Raw genomic sequence first — 21,757 nt, 5'->3', positions numbered from 1 at the left:
GACGCGTGAGCAGTGAACTGCAACGCGCATGCGCACGGCTTTTCGGCCGCAATGCGCATGCGCGGGCTCTGAGCTATGTGTATCGGTCCGCGCATGCGCCAGAGTGTACTGCGCAAGCGCCGGTATTGAAACACGTCCAATCGCGATCCCATTACCGGTGTGTACCACCACAAAGTAAACGGAGCGTTAGTGTTGTCAAAAGAACAGACAGCTGTATCAGAGGCACGAAAAGATAGTTAATTCTGAGTGCATGCGCTGAAAGATCTAGGGGATCATGTGTACTCATTTATAATCCCTATTACCAATATGGGAAAAAGTAAGTATTTATGTGTAGCTTGAGCCAAAGTAGAAGCAACAGTGCATATACTTCTCATGACTACAGGTAGTGACAATTGGACTGTGTATGCTAAAAATAAGCAATTACAAGTGTAGAATAGTGTATTAGGCGCAAAATGACTCAATTTGGTCTGAGATGTAGTATCTTGAATGACCTCAAAGATGATAACAGGATGAGTCAATGTTGAGGACAGATGACAAAAACTCAGGACTAGTTGGATTACAGTGATGTCCACGGTATGTCATCATTTAGACCTTGCATGTGACTTTTCAAAAGAAAAATCCATTTCTGCTCCTTCCTGAACAAAAATTTGGCCACATCACTGATGTGAGACGGAATAAATGGCCGTTCTAAAATGACCCATTTCATTTCATCAGCAGTGTGTCCTTGCTCCAGAAAGTGGTTTGTTAGTTTGGTAGCCTGTTTGCGACACCTACTGGTGCTTTTGTGCTCCCCTATTCTTATTTTAATCTTGCGGGTGGTATAGCCAACATATCTAAGGGAACAGGGACACATTATCATATAGATGGCGTTGTCGGTGTTACAATTAGTATGCTTCTTGAGCAACCATGTCCTCCCAGTCCCTATGTCGACTATAGTGGTTTTCTCAGTCTGAGGGCAGACACTACATGTCCCACAGGGGTAGTGACCAGAAACTGGGGGAAGGTTCCATAGGGTTGTTGAGCCGTCAGTCTTGGTAGTCCTAGGTCTTGTATGGACAAGAGTGTCTCGAAGACTAGGTGCCCTTTTAAATGAAAACAGTGGTAATGGAAGGTTTGCCCCAGTACTGTTCAAAATCGTCCAGTTTTTGCGAACCATTTTCTGGACAGAGTTAGACATTGTACTGAACGTACTAACAAATGTCAGGCGCTCCATTGGTGGTTTAGATGGGCGTTTTTCAATCAGTGCCTCGCGGTTGTTGTTCGAGGCACGTTTCCATGCTTTGTTCACAAGATGCTTGGGGTAATAGCGTTCCTCTAGGTGAGTGGCTAGTGTGGTTGCATGTTTGTTAAAAAGCTCGCTGGATGAACAATTCCTCCTAACCCGGAGGAACTGGCCCACCGGAAGGTTCTCCCTCAGGGAGCGTGGGTGATGGCTGTGAAATGACAAGAGTGAGTTTCTTGCCATTGGTTTGGTGAACAACTCACTACGGAGACTTCCATCCTCGGGGAAGATAGATAGGTCAAGGAAGGGGAGTCTTACATGACTGTACTCAAGCGTGAACTTAAGATGAGGATTACAACCATTGAGCCAAGTAAGGAAAGCCTGTACTTCAGGGATAGAGCCTCGCCACACTACCAGGACATCATCTATATACCTCTTCCATAGCACCAGGTGTTTAGAAAATGGGTTGCCATGGTTGAGGATATGAGTCTGTTCCATTTGATCGACATAAAGATTTGCCAGACTCGGGGCAAAGACACTCCCCATGGAGGTCCCAGAGATCTGTAGAAACAGCTGTTCTTCAAATTTAAAATAGTTTTGCTTCATTGCCAGTTCTGCAAGAGATAGAATAAAGTTAACTGGGGTTATGCTGTCCAGATCTTCCATTGACAGAAGCCCTCTGACTGTATCCAACGTATCCTGTTGTGGAATACAGGTGTAGAGCGATTCTACATCAAAACTGACCATGAGGTCAGTTTCCACGTTGTACTCAATAGTTGGTAATAACCTGAGGACATCGGCTGTGTCCTCCAGATACGTGGGCATTTTCTTAACTAGAGGTCTGAGAAAATGATCTACAAAAGTGGAGAGTGGTTCCAAAATGGAACCAATCCCTGAAATGATGGGACGGCCTGGTGGTGGTCTCGTGGTCTTGTGGATCTTGGGGAGACAATAGAAACCTGGAATGGTGGGTTTCTCTGTTACAAGGAATCTAGCTTCCTGAGGTGTGATCCACCCCTCCATATTCCCTTCGTCCACCAAAGTTTTGATTTCAGTAAGTAAACTTTGGGTGGGGTCTGAAGTGAGACGACGATAGAATTTATCATTGTCCAGCTGTCTAAGGCATTCCTGACGGTACTGTTCCAGGTCCATAACAACAGTGGCTCCCCCTTTGTCCGCCGGTTTTATGATGATGGACGGATCTAATGAGAGATTTTTCACCGCCTGCTGTTCAAGTTTTGAAAAATTGTGGAATGTACTCCGTTCGGTATTTTGCAGCTGCGAAATATCGTGTCTGACCGCTTGTTCAAAGGTAGTGACGAGGGAAGGAACTTGATGACTCAAAGGAGTAAAAGTGGAAGGAGGACGTAGTCCTGTGTTCTTGATAGTGTCATCCCCTGATTGAGAGTCATCAGTTCTATTCTTAAAGAAAAAGTGAAGGCGCACTTTACGGAAGAATTTCTCAAGTTCCGTTCTTAGAAGAAATGGGTCACCTGCATTAGTTGGCACAAAGCCCAGACCTCTCTCCAAGACTGACTGCTCGACTGGAGTAAGAGTACGAGAGCTGAGATTTACAACTAGACTCCTGTCGTCTCCGAGCTGTTGTTCTCTTGAGCTGCTCTCCTGCTCCGAGTGTTGGGGAACGTCTGTTCGGCTTCCCAGTGGACAGTTTGTGGTCCTTTTCTTCTTCCCCTGTTCTGGCCCCGGCCACGCCCTAAAAAAGGCTGGTTAGGGAAAAACTGGGGAAAAGGAGTGTATGGATTCATTGGTGGCGGATGTGGCTGGAAACCCCATGGGCCTGGTGGCCACCAAGGACCAGGATGTTGGTAATTGCCTGGGTGTTGATTATACATAGCACCTCTCTGTCGACCACCCCTCTTGAATGGTCGTTGTTGAGACCCCGCCCCTCTCTGGGGAGCTCCAGACGTGCTGGGTGCCTCTGAATCACTAGAGTAAGTGTCGGAACCAGAAGATGAGTAGTTGGATCCATACTGTTTGCCTCTGCTGTTGAAGCTAGGGGCTACATAGTTGTCACTAGTGTACACAACACTAACGCTCCGTTTACTTTGTGGTGGTACACACCGGTAATGGGATCGCGATTGGACGTGTTTCAATACCGGCGCTTGCGCAGTACACTCTGGCGCATGCGCGGACCGATACACATAGCTCAGAGCCCGCGCATGCGCATTGCGGCCGAAAAGCCGTGCGCATGCGCGTTGCAGTTCACTGCTCACGCGTCGTACTACTGGGATGCCTAGCGCATGCGCACTATAGCGCGGGCATCCCTCTTACGAAGCAGACGCGATGGATAATAGAAACAGCTGCAGCCTGTTACCCAATCAACCAGCGTATAAATAGACATGCGCGCTATGCGTCGGTACCTCCGTTCCTTCTCGGACGCCGGCATCGAGGTACCGACGGACAGGTAGGGCACCACACCATCATTTGCTATCCCTAACAGGGCGAGTCATCTTAGCACTAGCAAGAGTCCCTTAAGGAGTGGTTCTGCGTACCTTAAGTCTTCAGCCATTTTGCCCAAATATTTGGTTACTGATAGCGCCAGTGCCTCTTCTTAGTCATTTTTTCGCTAGTAAGAGTCCTCCAAGGAGTGGCCCTGCCCTCCATTTTTGGTTAATTTATTCTTGCAGAGTCTTATAGTCATTTTCCTTATACTTGGTTGAGTCTTTTTTCTGTTTAAAGCTAGGTTCTGTTAAGAATAGTTTTGGAAATGGTAGCTAGTATTGTTGTTAGTCCCTTTGCTATCTTTCAAAGGTACTTTCTTGTCCATTTCCCTCCTTAACTAGAGCGGGGCCTCCCTTTTTCCCGAGTGGGTTCCGGGTGAGGTGAGGCGTACTCCCACATAATGCTGGGTAAGTTACCACATTCATTACCATATATGTGATTTTATACACTGATTGAAACATAGCAGTATAATCAGCGGGGAGAGATTGTCTCCATCGCCCTGTTTGTGTGCTTAGCATCTTGTGCTTGTTTTCCTAAAATCTGTTGTGCACTACATGGTTTTTGATTCACGCTTATGCTTCTTCCTTAGGAGATACATAAAATTTTGGACTTCCTACGGTATTCATCTGGGCTCAGAGGAACTGGTAGGACTTATCCAATGTACATTAGCGTGCTTCACTAATTTTTTGATTTGCAGTCGCAGTTTCCTAAATGGTCCTGAAGAAAGCTAAGACCAACAGTCAATACAGCTGAAACATGTCGACCTCCACTCACTTTGCCCACATATAGTTATTATTTCAAACTATTTTGGCAAATTTTAATCTTGACCCGAGTGCCATACTGATTAAAATTAATTTTGGTCCTTGGAATCAATTTTACTTTCACGTTTTTCACTTCAATTTCTTGCACTGCACCCCATTAGCATCACCAGTGAAGCCCAGTGGTCTGTATTTACACCATGTTAATCCATCTCTGCACCATGACTAGGTGCACTGTTTGAGAATTGGATTGGTGACATCTCCCACATGACGACATTCCACCACATGGGTGGGCTGATGGGAATTTTTTCCTAACAGACCCGGGTTATCACTTGTAGTGCTACTAATGGTTTTGGGGCACTAGTTCCAGTTGCGGCACACTTACAGGTTTCTGACCAGGCCACTCTTTGTTTATTGACAGTCTCTCTTAGGGCATGAGTGGTTTTGGTCGTTAAATATAGCCCTATTTTGACCCTCCCTACGTTTATTCTTGAGTACTGTGTTTACCCTTCCTTTCCTTGTTTTGTTCCCTCCTTTCCCTCCATACCACCATTGCGTTCTAGTGCTTGATAGATGCAATAAGTGTAGGGGGGAAGGGCTGGGCTTGTCGACGCTTCCTGGCACTCCTGTGGAGAAGACGCTTGGACCCTTACAGTTAACTGGTGAACTGAGCTGACCAAACGCCATCTCTCTGTATCTTTGTGTACCCAGATCTTGATCATACAGATCAAGATGTGGGTAATGAGACCTAAAAATGGCCCACAACTGTACAGTTTACATTTTGTAGATACCTCTGACTCGGCACTGAATTGTAGCGATCTGGAAGCCAAATATATGTATAGTGCAATCTTGTCAAATAGCACTTCACAAAATGGTATGTCTATTGCACTTACCATGAGAACTCGTGTATGCCTACTCATTGTCTGCAGGGGCTTAGGGCAGGATTACAAGGTGAAATGCAGTCTTTTGCCAGCAACTGCATATCCAGTGAACGTTGCATACAGTAAGCCTTGTTCTTGTATATGTTGCTTAGTGCAGAAATGTGACTGTAGGTGTGTGAAAACTGCTTTTGTAAGGCTGGTTTGTGACTGCAGAACTGATTGCAGCTATAAGACTGTAGATGTGTTACTACGGGTGTGTGAATCTAGGTGTATGATTGTGGATATGTAACTGCTAGTGTGTGACTTCAGGCGTTAGATTGTAGGTGTGCCGCTGTATGACAGAGACTGTGGTGTGTAAAACCATGGGTGATGACAGATCTGTTACTGCTGGTATGTGATTACATATGTGTCGCTGTGGGTGTAAGACTCCTGCATAATTGTAAGGACTGAAGCTAGATTAATCTGCACAGTGCAGTGATCTTCATGCTTATTTTTGGAGACTTTTTTGTCCACAGGAAATTAAAAATCTGCACTAATCATGTTAGGGAAACATTCTAAAAGTAGATATTTGAGTTACCAAGTTGCACGGTGAGTCTAAGGCCTTCTTTACGGCTAGCGTGTTAAAACCAACATTATTTCCTCACCACAGAATTTCGGCTACTGTGGGTCCTGCTAATTTAATTGGGTGAATACATGCTTGTGGAGAATAATTTATGCAAATTTGTTTTTCCGCTTCCACTCCAGCATATTTTCCCACAGCCTCACACAAACATTTTAGCAGCTGCAATCTTCATGTGAATAAAATCATTTTTGAATTTTGCGGGGCATAGCTGTACATATATCCACTCATAATGATGGCCCTAGTATTATATTATCTCTTGCTGTTCTCGAGTTCCAATTTTGGTGAAAGCAGGTATTAACTCAATTACTTACCAGTAATCTTCGTTACTCCGATCGATTCAAAATCCTCCTCTCCCAGTCTTTACTATGTGAGGCTTCCCAATCTCAGACAGAGGGCCTGATTACGATCTTGGTGGACAGGGTTACTCTGTTAAAAACGTGATGAATATCCGTCCGCCTAATTACAAGTTCATTATATCCTATAAAACTTGTAATACACAAGATGAAATATCCGTCACATTTGTGACAGAGTATCGCATTTGCCAAGGTCGTAATCAGGCCCAGACTTTTTGCGGTGCTTTTAGATATCTAAAATCAAGTCCTTCTTCACTTTTCACCACTTGGGCGGAAGAAGGCTCCACCCCCTCAAATCCCCGCCTGTGAATACCAATCTCCGTTATAACAAATTGAGGCATTACTCCCTCATTTTGGCCTCCTCGTCTCACTCCTTACTATATGTGGAGGTAACAAGCTAGATAAACTTGCAACGACACCCCAGTTTGCAGCGAAAACTCTAGTGGCAGAATTATTAAACTTTTGCGCAGTACAGTAAGCCCTCTTGCTGCACTGAGTGAAAGGGCAAGAATGTGCAGTACTTAACATTTTACGGTGCAATCCTGTTTTTTCCTTGCACACTTTTGGCTGCCTAGCACCAATGCAGGCCCCCTTACTCAGGCACTCTCCACCTGGAGCAGAGTTATGCAATATAGCAATTTGTGCTGCATTGCATTACTCCAGATTTATCAAGCCATGCAAGGTGGCCTTGACTCCAGATTTATCAAGCCATGCAAGGTGGCCTTGCGTGGCTTGATAAATCTTGCAACACATTGATAAATATGCCCTTTCATTTATTGAATCAGAAATTACAACATTGCTGATTTTAATACAGTGGAACCAAAATTCTCATTAGCATTGTGAAGGACATCCACATTATAATGTCTCACAAAAGTTTTATGAGTCGACCATGTTGCTGCTCGACGAATTTCCTGTGCAGAGGCTGATCCTAGTTTTGCCCAAGTAGTAGAGACAGCTCTTGTGGATCTCCGTTGAATTGCTGGTAGAGGAGATTATCCAAAAGTTTGAAAACCTGCACAATAGCTTGATGTATCCATCTACTACTAGTCTGAAAAAAACACTTTTTTACCTTTATTCACTGTGCCACAAGTGACAAACTGAGAATTTGACACCCTAAAACCCTTAGTACTTTGGAGATAGATAGGCAAAACCATCATGATATCCAAGGAAGAGGGAATCTTGAAATCACTCTCTGAAGGGGAAACTGGTAGTACAATCGCTTGGGACAAATGAAAAATGGAATTCACTTTTGGGACAAACTTAGCGTCCAACTTAAGAACCACTCTTTCAGGGAAAATGGCAATAAGGGCAGTAGTTTTCGCTGATAAGCCCCCAATTCGAACTTTTGTAAGGGTTCAAAGGGTTGCTGGTGTAAAGCCTGCAATACAATGGAGTGAGCCCATGTGGGACCGTGAAAAGAGATGCATCTCTCTGTGGTCTTATACTCTTGACCCGTTTGACTACCAAAGGAGAGATTATCCCCCCAATTTGATTCAACATTAGATATTTTATTGGAGACCACTGCGATGACAAATTAGAGGTCGCTAGACCTTTCAGAAATACCTTTATTTAAGTAAATCAAGGATTTTAGATTGATCAATTGACATAGGATCTGACTCCTGTGCCATACACTATGAACTATGAAAGGAGGTCCAATGCTTCCTACAGAAAACTAAAATAGAAGGTTTTCTGGAGGCCTGAATATCCCTTGCCACCACATCAAAACAACCCAGCTTTCAAGCTCCAAGCCATCAGCCTGAATCTGTGAAGCTGCAGCTGCAGTAGGAGCAGAGACTGAAGAGGAGAGGGCTCAAGAAGTAAGTGGAGATAATTCACCTTGGACAATGACAGAAGGAGAGAAAACCAAGGGTGACGAGATTAGAATGGGGCCACCAAAATCACCAATACCATCTCCTCCTGAATCTTCTGAAGCACCCTCGGGGTGAGGGAAATCGGAGGGAAAGCATGCAGGAGTCCCTCTGGCCTAGTGACCGAGAAGGCATCCACTTCCCAAGTCTGGGGAAATGGTGTCTCTGTGCAGAACACTGGAAGCATTGCATTCTGTAGGGGTATGAACAGATCCATCCAAGGGGTCCTGAAGGAGGCACAAATGCGAAAAAACTCCAGAACGGACTGGTGATAATTCACTGAAGATGGCAGATGATGGCTCAAGCTGGCTTCATAAAATTTCAATCAACCTTGGATGTACACTGCCCGTAAAGCTAAAAGGTGCTACTCCACCCACTCAAAGATCTGGGTTGCTTCTTGGTGAGTCAGATAGGATCTGGTTACCAGATTGTCAGTTCTCACTACTTCACACGCACCTTCCAACTGGCAGTGAAAGGTAGCAACGCCAGCCACACCACTGTTAATTCTGTCTAATTGGAGGAGCACATGCTGTCCTCCCTCGACCAATGGCCATTCTTCTCCTGTTCCCCAATGTTGCACCCCAACCCCACTGGTTGGCAACTGTGGTTAGCAATTTCAGGGGAGGGAGACAGAAAGGATTCCCTTTGGATAGATTGTAGACTTCCAGTTACCAAACCAACTTATGACATATGGCAGAAGTAACCAGCATGAGGTGGTCAAAATTGTGAGAGCTTGGGGACCAATGTTGATGCAGGTGATTTACAGGAGACTTTAGATGTAGTCAGGCCCAGAGGACTACTGCTGTAGTTACCGACATTAGTCTCTGCACTTTCAGTCAACTCCTGGCAGACACCACATCATGACTAAGCAGAACTGACAAATTGTCCTGAAGCATCAATATCCAAGACTGAGGAAGAAATGCCCATCCCAGGCTGGTATCGAATCGAGCCCTGATGAAAGACTTGGGGTCATATTCAAAGCCCCTTGCGCCACTTTTTGCGTCACTTTCCCCATGTTAAAAATGATGCAAAAGTGGCGCAAAGGGCTTGTAAAGCTGCCCTTGGACTTTTCTGGATGAAGCTAGGACTTCTCGAAATCTATAATAAACCCCAACAGTTGTAGCATTTCTGTCACCTTCTTTAATGTCTCCTGAGCCGTAAGGAAAGAAGAAGAAGACAATAACAATTCATCAAGGTACAGGCAAATTGTAAAACCCTCCAATTGAAGATATGCCGCCACTGATGCTAGTACCTTTGAACAGTATGGGAGAGGTTGTGAGACCAAAAGGTAGGGCTTGAAACTGCAGATATTTCTCCCCCACGTGTTAAACAAAGGAACATCTGACTGTCCTTGTGAATAGATAAATGGAAGTAGGCATCTTGTGAATCGAACATGGACAGTAAGTCATCTACCTGCGGCAAGGGAATTAATGTCCGCAATGAAAGCATCTGAAAAGTCTCCACTAGGACATATTTGTTAAAGGCCTTGAGAGCCAAGCCTGAACGGAACTTACCTCCTGGTTTTGGAACCAGACACAGTGTAGAATAAAACCCTTTTCCTTTGTTGTGGTCTGGCACAGGAATCCCTGCTTCCTTGTCCAGCAATTTATTTTTATTTATCTTTTTATTTTGAATTTTTTATATAGCGCAAACAAGACCCTTGCGGGTTTCAGAGCGCTTTACAGGCAGATATAGGAAACAGAACAAGCATTGAGGGATATAGTTATGTTCAATACAAACCAACCATAGTATTACAGGCTATAACCAGTGTTCAAGTGAATTTAGACAAGAGAAGAGATTTCACTTCTTTTTTGAAAAAGGTACAGTAGAGGGATTCAATGCTTGAACCCCCTTGATTCTAGCCTTGTACTTCAACTTGTCCTTTGGTAAGTATGTGTAAAGAAAATGGTCTGGTGGAAGAGCAAGACAGAAGGGAACTCGATAACCTTCTTGTACAAGGGAAATAACCTAAATATCAGAGACAATTTGTTCTCACTGCTGGAAAAAGTCTCTCAATCTCACTCCTACCCTTTGATAGTCATGTACTTGACTGTCCTTGATCTTGAGTACCTCCGGGTTGGGTTTTTGTTGCAAAGACATCCTCCCAACAATGGCTCTTCAATGAAAGGGGAGTTTGTCTTGGGCTTTCTGCAATTGAGCTTGTGCAAAAAAAAAATGTTTGATCACAAAAAGTTTGAAGGGCTTAAGGATCTTTTTTTCCTCAGCTGCTTTTTGGACCATGTCATTCAATACTCCATCTATAGCAAGTGGCATCCCACCATCGCTGCAACTGAAGAAGAGGTAGAATAGGTAGCTGTCCGTAAACGTCAAAAGACTAGTCAGAAAGGAACTTTGCAAGAATTTCCATTTCACCACCAGTATTGTTGGATCATCTTTACCCTGTAGAGTAAACTAAATCAAATCAAATCAAAGCATTTGTATAGTGCAGCACTATCACCCCTAGGGGTATCTGGGCACTGAGAGTGCAACAAAACAGTCAGAAAGCCATGTCTTGAGGGACTTTCTGAACTCCTGCAGGCAGGGTGCTGTTCTGAGATGTACGGGCAGGTCGTTCCAGGTCTTGGCAGCGATGAAGGAGAAGGAGCGGCCTCTACTCTGGCTGCGGCAGATGCAGGGGTAATCGCATGGCTAGCTTGGCGGAGCACAGGTGTCTTGTTAGACGGTGGAAATTCAGTCAATGGTTGATGTAGGCTGGCCCTAGGGCTTTGTAGGCGTGAGTGAGGATCTTGAACTGGCATCTCTTCTGGAAGGTCAGTCATGTCAAACAATTGGAAGTCTTTTAGGAGGACCTGGGTTCCATGAGCTGAAGTTCCATACGTTTGCTCTAACAGAGAAATTAGCAGCCACAAACCTCTTTTGAGAGTAGCTTCCACCTTCCTATCAACAATATCAGCAAGGTGAAGTCTTCAGAGACAAGTGATGAAGTGGTAGCCATAGATCCTAGAATTTTACCGACTTTAGGAACATTTTGGAAGTCCATTTCAAAGTTTTGTAGAGGATACCTTTTTTTGAAGAAGCGAAGGATGGAGCGCTTATCATATTCCTTCCACTCTTTGATTAACAACTACTTAATGACCTCATGGGTAGGCAAATCCTCCACTGGGTCGCACAATACTGGAAATAGAATCCTTCACTGGGTTGCTGCTGCTCAAAACCTAGGGACTCGCAGATATGGGTTTGAATGTCCCACATTTGTGAGGGCTGCACATACTTGCCCTTCTGGTGCCCGCCACCATCTTCCTTCTGATTCTCCCTCCGCCATTCTGCTTTAGGTTCAGCAAGTGCTCCGTCTACTGCCTCCCTAATCATACTCTGTAAATCTGCCCAAGAGATCTGCAGCACTTCCTACTCCTCTACTGGTGCCACGGTGTGATGGTTGGTCCTCTCCTCCATGGTAGGGAAAAACTAACAGAGATGTGGCACAGTAACATCTATTTCAATGTATAGAGCCCCTCTCCCAACTCTCACCTGTGTGAGAGAGGGACTAGAGAAAAAGGACCATATTTGCAACCTTCCAGGCACCCATCATGCAGCTATGTACCAACAAAGGCTTGGGAGGCTGATCACCAGCTCCTAAACGACTCTCCTGCAGACGCAGTGCCAAAGCACCCCAGAACAGGAGCGGGGAGCTCTTTCAGCGGCAGTGCAAGCCAATTGTGATTTTGCCAGTAACATTATAGTAGACAACACAGTAAAATACAGGGAAAAGAAATTAAAAAAAATGTGTAGCTTACCTCTATCAGAAACAGAAAAACACAGGAGGGGATTTGAGGGGACAGAGCCTTCTTGAACACAAGTGGTGAAAAGTGCAGAATGACTTGATTTTAGATCAGAGATCTAAAGGCACGGTAAATATTTTGTCTGAGGATTGGGCTCCACATATAGTAAACAATGTGACGAGGAGTAAGAGATGTGGGTGTAACATACCAACTGCAGTGGTGAAGAAGTTGGCCACAATTACTGAAAAAACCAAAACGGCGCCATCAAAAAGTCTTCAATTGAGCAGGTTTTGAAACCATATCTCTGTAATTGTACGATTTTCTTAATCAATTATTCTTTAAAACAGTTACATAGCATGGGGTTTCATAGTGTGCCTGATGATCCACAGAGAAGAATGGGTTTTGGGGAGCAGACAACAGAAGGGAGATCTGCCCCTCGAATAGATTCGGGAACAGTACAGCCCATTCTTAGGTGGTGTATTTTAGGCAATGTTCGGGCTACAGAATTGCGTTTCATTAGAGCACATATATATACCGGCCATTTTGTGGTTCTGCACCACTTTTTCATTGAGAGGTTTCCCAGGTGGCTGTTTGAATTTAGGGATTTTCTGCCCACCCTTCCCCTTGTTTACATCGTTTGGGTTCCCCTTCCTCTTTTCTGTCATGTCGGCTAGTTTGTCAGGAGCGCAGGGGGTTTGTTATGGTTGTGTTGTCGCTTGAAACAGGGGCAAAGCTGAGGCCCGTTAAGTTGATATGACTATAGAGCAAAGTTATTGCTGTTCCCATAGGTTCCCATCGTAGGGTGTCAACTAAGAGTTAAGTATGGATAACATCAGCAAATAATGTTATGTTGTGGGATGTAGATAGTTAGATCTTGATAGATGTTAGGTTAAGCAATATATCAATTGCAGGGTAGGAGGTAGGATCTTGTAGGATATAGATTTAATGGGGGCGGGTACTTTAGGGGTGTGGGGTTTAGTGATGTTAAGATTTTTCTTACTATAGTGAGGTTTAGTTTTGTTGTGATGCGCATCTGTCTTTAATAAGGCGGCCTTTTCCACACCAAAATACGTCTTTGTGGTATGTGCTGCCCCTTTTCACCCAAGTCGACTGGTTGGTGGATGAGGAGGCGGGTGGAGGTCATGTTTTACGATTTTTATGCCTCAGTCGCTGTGCTTCATTGAACAGACAGCATATTATTGCTACTTTCAATGTACCTCTCCTTGATGAAAGGTCAAAGGTAACATGTGATAATGACAGTTCCATAAATCGTGCCTGCATTGCTTTCACTCTGCCCAGGTTGCCCTCACCGCTACGGTTTTATTTGCCCATTTGGTTTGGACAGGAAGGGAGATTTTGTCTTTGGAAGGTGCATACATTCTCCAGATCTGTCGAGTAATGGCAGATCCGCCTGCTATAAGTATTCTTAAAGTCGCTACTTGTGTATGCAGGGCCTCTCCTCTGGGAGATAAGAGCAGCTGCTTAAAAGTTGTAAAACCAATATTAATGTTTTACCAGGGAGTAGAGAACATTGTCTGGTTTTATTGCTTAAGCAAAGAACATACAGTACAGTACTGATACAAGGCCAAGACACACAACTTTGTTTTACTCTTGCTGTAATCGTGTAGGGGGAATATATAATGCTCTTACACAGATATATGTTGCCAAAAGGTATTCAGAACAATTCCTGTTGAGGAAAATGAATTCAGTTATTCGAAAAACACATTTAATAACCAGCCTTTCTTATAATCTTTTATATATTGTCAGCTCATAGGAGACAGCCATACATTCACAATATCGTCAAATAAATGCCACACAATTGTTTCTTCCTGTGTATTTATGCGTGTATGGAATTTAAATAGCGTAAACCTAGATACAAAGCAACAGAGAACTCTAAAAGTGATGGGTTGCCATAACTGTGCAAGACGGTTTGTCACGCCATGTTCACCGAAGTTTGTAGTTACAGCGGAAACTATGCTCTGTTAAAGAGAGAAAGCTCAGGGTCTCTGGCAACTGGTGCCAATAATGCCAAGTTGTGCCAGAAAGTGAGCCCCCACCCCCTCATAAGCATTCTTGATTCTTAGCTTAGATATGGTCAAGAAACCAAGGACCCAATTTATATCTTGGTGGAATGGGAACTCCGTCATAACAGAGTTCCCTTCCCGTTAATACTATGGTCCTCTCACCCGGTTTAAAACACACAGACCACTGTGGAGACTACATCTGGTTAGTTTAAGTTTCAGATGGAGGCTAATATAAAGATGTGAATGGTGACAGTGTAGGAACACAGATGTTTCTGTCTTTGGCCACCAATGCTTTAACACCATCGGCGCTGTGCGCATTTTCCCGCTGTGCGCTGACTTTTTGAAAAACCCCGCGGTTCATGACGAGCTCAGCTCGTCATCAGCGTACGAGAGGTGTACCTTATGATGATCTGAGCTCGTCAACAGCGTCGAAGGGGTTAAGATGTAGCTTGGTGGATTCAGCGTATTGGTTTTAGCAGTACTCCCAGACCCTACCCAAAATGAAGAGATATCATGGGAATGAGTATTGATTTCTGGGATATGCCACACTTGACTTGAAGTGACGGGCTTCAGTGCATTTGAAGAAACTGTAATGTAGGTGAAAGACTTTCCATCATCCATCTGCACAGGAAGTGACATCACTGGATTTCCTATCATCCAGCTGCACAGGAAGTGACATCACTGGTTCCCTGCCAAAACTGTCTTTAAACAAAGAAGCAAAACAAGAGGACTCATTTCCATCATCCATCTGCGCAGAAAGTGATATCACTGGATTTCCATCATCCATCTGCACAGGAAGGGACATCACTGGATTTCCCATCATCCATCTGCAGATGATGTAACATCACTCCTCTCCTCTCCCCTCCCAGGACCCACTTACTGGCTGCCACAGGGTGGACGTGTGCAGCAGGCATGCCACTGGTGCTCCGCAGGCACGCCTAAGGCAAGCCCACCTGGCCTTCCTTAATCGGACAGTGCTCAGCACCAGGAACCCTTGACCTCCCTCCTCCCACCGCAACCCTGCTGCACCCTTCTGCACCCTCAACTCCATCTGCCGCTACATACACTGCTGCCTCATTGCACTACACAACATCAAAGGAGCATTCTCTTGCGCTTCCTGTAAGTTTTTATGCAGTTACCCAAACCCAAAACTTGCTACACTGATAGCACTTAACATCCTACTCTCTTACACTTACAAAGTCCTGCAAACACCACAAAACATTCCACATTCGATTGCATGGTCCACAACATCGGCTTACTCACTAAGGAAACCACAGAGATTTGAGACCTGCTGCACACAACAATGCCCCTGACCTACTTTTCCTCATGGAAACCTGGATGAACCCTGCATCGGCACATTACATCACCACAGCCACTCTATCCCCCCCACCCCCTTCCCCCGGCTACAAGATTGTCAGGGAAGACAGACTTCATAATCCCAGAGGCAGAATCACCATCATCCACAAGAACACCATCTGCTGCACCACATCCATGGACACGTCATCCTATAACATGGGACACCTGTAGTTCAAGCTCCATATCACAGCCAACTTCACCCTAAGCAGCCCTCTCATCTACAGACCCCCTGGACTGCGCATCAGCTCCACCAACATCATCAAGATCTTTCTTGCACCACCCGCCCTCGATGCTAGCAATTACATCCTACTTGGAGACCTAAACTTGCACCTGGAACACCACACCGACCCCCAACTCAAGAGTACTCATTAAAGACCTTGGAAGCCTGGGCCTCACCAAATGAATCAAGGGACCTAACCACGTCACCAGACACCTCCGCCGTGTCCCTATTTTCACCAGCTTTGACAACACCTGAGCTGACAAGCCCACACTGGTCTCTTGGACAGACTACGCCCTTGTCACGTTCAGCATCCATGTCCCGGTCCAACACACATGCACCACTGCCAGACTAGTCTGCTGGAACTGAAAAACCATTACTGACAAGAACTGGAATACCGCTCTCAACACCCACTGACACAAACACACCAACAGCCCCCATGAAGCCATCAAGAATTTTCAACAGTTGGATCACTTCCTGTACTGACTCCCGGGTCCCCTCAAACACAGCTGTACAACAAGATCCAGACCCCATGACAGTTGATACATGGAGGAGCTCAGACTGATAAAACACCACTGCAAACAACTTTGCATGTGAAATGGAGAATGAGCAAAGACAATGTAGACAGGAGAACTTTCAAATCTACTCTAAGACGCTACCAACAAATGATGTGGACTACCAAACCCACTTCTCTGGTGGACTGCATCGAAAGATTTCACCTCACCATCAGTCCCCTCCAACTCGATCACCCCCTTGCAGGACCTCTACAACAATCTCTCTCAATTCTTCCTCAACAAAAGCACTGCTATTTACAGCAAACTTCAGCCTGCAATTGGACCCAACAGGCCTCTTCAAATACCTTTTATTCTGCAAACCACATGGCCCGTTTTCACACCAGAAGAAACTGCATATCTCAACAAATGCAACTGCTTTCAAAAACCTTCGAGACACCTCCACTCACCCGGACTCCTACTTGCCCAAATCCCACGCATACAGAAAATTAGATCTGGTGGTCTAGCCTTCTCCAACATCACTCCGAAGGCATGGAATGACTACACTTAAGAGCCTCCTCCTCATTTCTTGAATGCCGTAAGAAGCCGATGACCTGGTATTTCAAGTAGTCCCACTAGGCCCTACATGTGGCTTTATTCACAGCTGCTCAGCGCCAGGATATCAACCCCGGTGATAGCGCGCTTTACAAATCTGCACAACATAAGATGATTTGCAGTATGACTTGGTGGCCAGTGGTGTCATAAGCTGCAAGTATGTCAAGCAAATGAGAAGGAGAAAAGTTTTGTTAATACCAATTCTTTTGTAGTCATCTGTCTCTTAGAAACTGGTGGCCTATGTCTATAAAGTGAGTGTGATATTGCATGACTTGTTTGAAGTAGCTGGTGCTATTGATGGTTAATTATGCTAATAAAAAAAGAAACATACCACCGACGACTACAGCTTCCCTAACTGTGTGTTTCACACGCACATTCTGTGGATTTACTTTAATATTTGCCCATTCCCTAAAGAAAAGAAAAAAACACAGGGGCATATTATCAAGAATGGGCCTTACATTATCGCCGCTTTTATCGGCAGGAAACTGCAGATAAAGCGGCGATAATGGGCTTGATAATATGCTCTATGAATTCCAATCGAAGCCCATGTTACATGTCTTCACATCTAACATGGGCTTCGATTGGAATTCATAGAGCATATTATCAAGACCATTATCGCCGCGGGGCGTGGCTTGGCCGCTGAAGAAAATGGACGGGTGAGCTCTGAGCTCCGAGGCGGCCTACCCCGATAATCCTGCTATTCTTTATCCTGCTGACCCTGATGCCCTGGGGTTAACCGCATCCCCTCCCGCGGACAATGTGGCCTGATCGGTGGTGGAGGAGTCGACCCTGCAGCGGTGTGGGGCCGCGCCGCACACGAGGTCACGCGGGCAGCGCCGGCATTCTTCTGCGGCCTGAGCACTCGGCCGCATCCCGGTGTCGATTGCGCAGGAGGCCGACCTGCGGTGAGGGCGGGCCGGCCGCCAAGGAGGTCGGTGCCCCGGACTCGTGGGCTATCGGCGGCGGCGGAGCCTGGGCTGCCTTGAAGTGGTGCACCGGAGGGGCCTGACTAGAAGCGCCCGCAGGTGAGAGGGCCGGAAATATCCTGTGGCTCCGGGGGCCTGCTGGGCGCCAGATGCGGGACGCGGGATCGGGGCGGGCCCGATCCTGCACTGCCTTGCGGTGAGTGCTTTGCCGGCACTGGACATTTGCCCTGTGACGCCGGAGTGACCTGCCGGCGCTGCGGACCCCCCGAGGTGGCCTGATCCTCCGGTGCCCTACTGACTGCTGCTGGCGTGGGGAGCTGGGGCCCGGTCTGGGGGCCTAAGAACATAGCGGGGCCCGCACCCCGGGGGCAGCTCTCGCCTGACGTGCTCTTCCCCGGCCCTCCCGTGGCTTGGACCGGGGCTGCCCGCCACTGATGCCGCCATACCACAGTGGATGCACTGACTGTCGCCTGCCGGGCGCATTGCTCCTGGACCCGGAGGAGCGGCTCGCCCTGGGGGCCTCCTTGCGGCTTTTATCCTGGGCTGTGGGGCACGTCGGCCCGGTGCTGGTGGTGGGCCGCTGGACTTGGAGGCCCCCGGCGCCGACACGTGTGTGACACGAGGAGTGTCCCTTGGGCTTGCGGGCTTGTGTGCTGGCCCGCCGGCGCGGCGTGCACCCTCGGCGGATTTACCTGGGGGGACGCCCTGCACCTGCTATCGGGGAGAACTGTGACCGGCTATCATCATGGGGAAGCCCCTAAAGCCTCCTCTGGACGCTGTAGGGGGAACGACGAGCAGTCAGGACTCCACAGCAGACACTGGATCGGCGACGGGCCTACCACAGGGCCAACTGGAGCAGATCTTGAAGGCCATCGCCGACACCAGAGAGGCCTTGCACCATGACATCGGTCAGGTGTCCACGAGTTTGGGGCGCGCGGACCACGGCAAACTGGCGGACCGGCTCAAGCAGGCCGAGATTCGGATGGACGCTCTGGAGCCCACGGCCAAGGCGACGGAGGCTTCACTGGGGGAGCTGCAACAACGGGTGCACCTGCTGGAACAGAGGGCAGAGGATGCAGAGGGATGCAACCGCCGCAATAATATACGCGTGGTAGGCCTGCCTGAAAAGATTGAAGGGGCAGACATGTTGGGCTATCTGGAGTCCTGGCTGCGTGACGTGGTGGTCCCGGAGGGTCTGACGCCGTTCTACACTCTGGAGCGCGCCCACCGGGTGCCGACTCGGCACCCAGCTGAGGGTCGGCCTCCTCGGCCGGTGGTGGCGTGCTTGCTGCACTACAGGGACCGTGATCTTATCCTGCAAAAGGCGCGGGCACTGGGGCCCTATAAGGTGGACAACGCCCAGGTTTCCATCTACCCGGACTATTCCCTTGAGGTTCAGAGGCAGCGTTCAACCTTTCTGGCAGTCAAGAAGGCTCTTCGGGAGGAGGGTATCCGCTACTCTCTCTTGTTCCCCGCCCGCATGCGGTTCATGGTGGATGGTAAATCTTCCTTCTACGATTCTCCCGACGAAGTATGGGACTGGCTGGAATTGTACAGGACCGGCGCGGATGCTCATCTGATGTCTGTGGAGCCGCGGAGGACGGCACCGAGATCTAGGCGGACCAGGAGACCCAGGAGACGACCACCGAACTCTCGGACACCCTCTGTCTCACAGACTGAGCTGGAACGCAGGGATGCCCTCCGGGCGGTATCTACCATTTCCAAGACAGTGGGATCGACATCTGCGTTGGAATCGGGCTCCCGTTGGGGTTCCGAGGAGGCGGCTTCGGAGGAGTCGGGTGCTGGTGGCTCCGAGCCACCCCATGTCACACCTGGAATTGCTGATGATTTGCTGGACGAATGAGCCTAATGCCCCCCCCCCGGAGTGGTATTGTATAGGCTGCAGCGTTCCTGATTTGTGTTTGGGGTGGAGACATGTAACCCGGGCGGGCGGGGAACCGTTGTTGGGCGGTTGCCTTGCGCAGTGGCTCCTGCCATAGACGGGGTGGGGATGCGGGGTGCCTAGGGCGCGCTGGGGAGGGCCGATCGGGAGGTATGTGTAGCTTGCGGTCCGTTGGAAATAGCGACAGGCCACCCCCCCTATCTCACACCTATTGTGGGACTCTGGTTGTTACCAGAGACTGTTCTTCTTGGGATTTAGATTTTTGGATGGGTTTCTACTGTTTGGGACCTATTCTTGGGGTGGGTGGGATGCGGGACTGTTGGGTGGTCTCAGGGTCCTGGTTTTGGGGTGTTGTCAGTGTGCCTAAGATTTTTTCTTTATTCGAAACTGTACTTGCTATTGTGAATGGGGACCTTACCTGAGCTGAAGTGTGTGACCTGGAATGTGAGGGGACTGAATTCCATGCTGAAACGTCATAAGGTGCATGCCTATCTTGTTCGTAGGGGGATTCAGGTAGCCTCCTGCAGGAAACCCATCTTAACCAAATGGAGGGGCGGGCTCTGCAGCGCAGGTGGCGGGGACAACTGTTTTACACAGTATACTCGGCCTTTGCAAGGGGAGTTTTGATTTGGGTGTGGGCGGGGGTTCCCTTCCAACCCTTGGTGACAGTGATCGACCCTGAGGGAAGGTTTGTGGCTGTACAGGGCCGCCTAGATGGGAGGGACGCGACGCTTTGCAGCATCTACGCCCCAAATGTGGAACAGCCTGCCTTTTTTTGCGCGATTGTCTCAGAATTGGCGACAGTCCTAGCCAATACGGTCCTGCTAGGGGGGGATTTTAACTCTGTATTGGATGTGGAATTAGATAGGTCTCACCCACCACTGGCGCAGGCACAGCTCACAGACTAGCGAAGAGTAGGGGAGAGTGTCAAAGTAGCTGGGGCCTGGTTGATGCATGGCGAACTCAGCACCCTACAGAGGGGGATTTTTCCTTTTACTGCCCCCCACACGCTCTGCATGTTCGCCTTGACAGCATTCTCTGCTCACCGGATGCTCAGTGCTTAGTCCGTCATAGCGAATACCTGGCCAGAACGATATCCGACCATAACCCTTGCTTGGTAGTGGTCCAATGGATGAGGCGACGTCAAGCTATCCCGACGTGGCGGTTAAACCCGTTGGCGTTGGAGGACACGGCATTTAAGGCCGATGTACGCATTGGGGTGGAAGGGTATTTCGATGCTAATGTGGGCACAGCTTCAAGTAGGGCGCTAGAGTGGGACGCCTTTAAGGTGGTAGTTCGGGGCGTCTGCATTTCGGCTACCGTGGGAGTCCGTAAGACCCTCCTGCAGGATGTTGCGCGAAGCGAGGATCGCTTACGCGAGGCGGAACAACGCGGTCACCTGACTCCTGAGGCTCACAGAGTGGTTTCGGCCGCACGGGAGGAAGTGGCGTCATCGATGGAGAAGCTGCGCTGCTTTGACTATAAGGAGTTTCTTGTTCGAGCTCATGCTGAGCGTGACAAGGTGGGCTCGCTGCTGGCCTGGTTGGCCAGTCCTGGGACCCGTGGCACTCGGATTGTGGCTCTGGCCGCCCCTGAGGGGCACATGGTTTATACTCAATCGGAGATCAACGATCAATTCCTCACGTATTATGCGCACCTTTATAGGAGCAGGGTGCCATGTGCGCCGGTGGAGCTGGAAGAGTTCCTGCTAGCGGCGCGGCTGCCCCGGCTTGACCCGGAACACGCGGACCGCCTGGGCGGGGGTATCTCTGAGGGAGAGATCAGAGTGGCCATCAAACACATGGCTCGCCGCAAGACCCCTGGCACAGATGGGCTGCCGATTGAATTTTACGCAGCCTACGCGGATGTACTGATTCCGCGATTGCAGGTGGTTTACCGGGAGGCCTGGGACACCGGGGTCTTACCTTCGACTACGCGTGAGGCTTTGGTGGTACCCTTACTGAAGCGTGACGGCGATGCGGGCTGCCGTTCGCCCTACCGCCCACTCTCCATGCTCACGACGGACTATAAGATTCTGTGCAAGGTTCTCGCGACGCGGCTTCTGACCCACATGCGCGCCTTGGTACACTTCAACCAGGCGGGCTTTATTCCCCAGCGCACCACCGCCACCTGTGTGCGTCGGCTGCTTCGGGTCATGGGGGGCGATGCCGCTGGCCGCCCGGGTGCCGCTGTCCTTTCGATTGACATCGAGAAAGCATTTGACAGCGTTGAGTGGCCGTACCTGCTCCGGGTACTGGAGGCCTTTGGACTGGGCGAACGATTTGTAAAGTGGACTGCCTTGCTTTATGCCGCGGCCA

Source organism: Lissotriton helveticus, chromosome 2_1 (genome assembly GCF_964261635.1).
Source record: "Lissotriton helveticus chromosome 2_1, aLisHel1.1, whole genome shotgun sequence".
Lineage (NCBI taxonomy): Eukaryota > Metazoa > Chordata > Amphibia > Caudata > Salamandridae > Lissotriton > Lissotriton helveticus.
Note: the sequence above shows the minus strand (reverse complement) of the source record.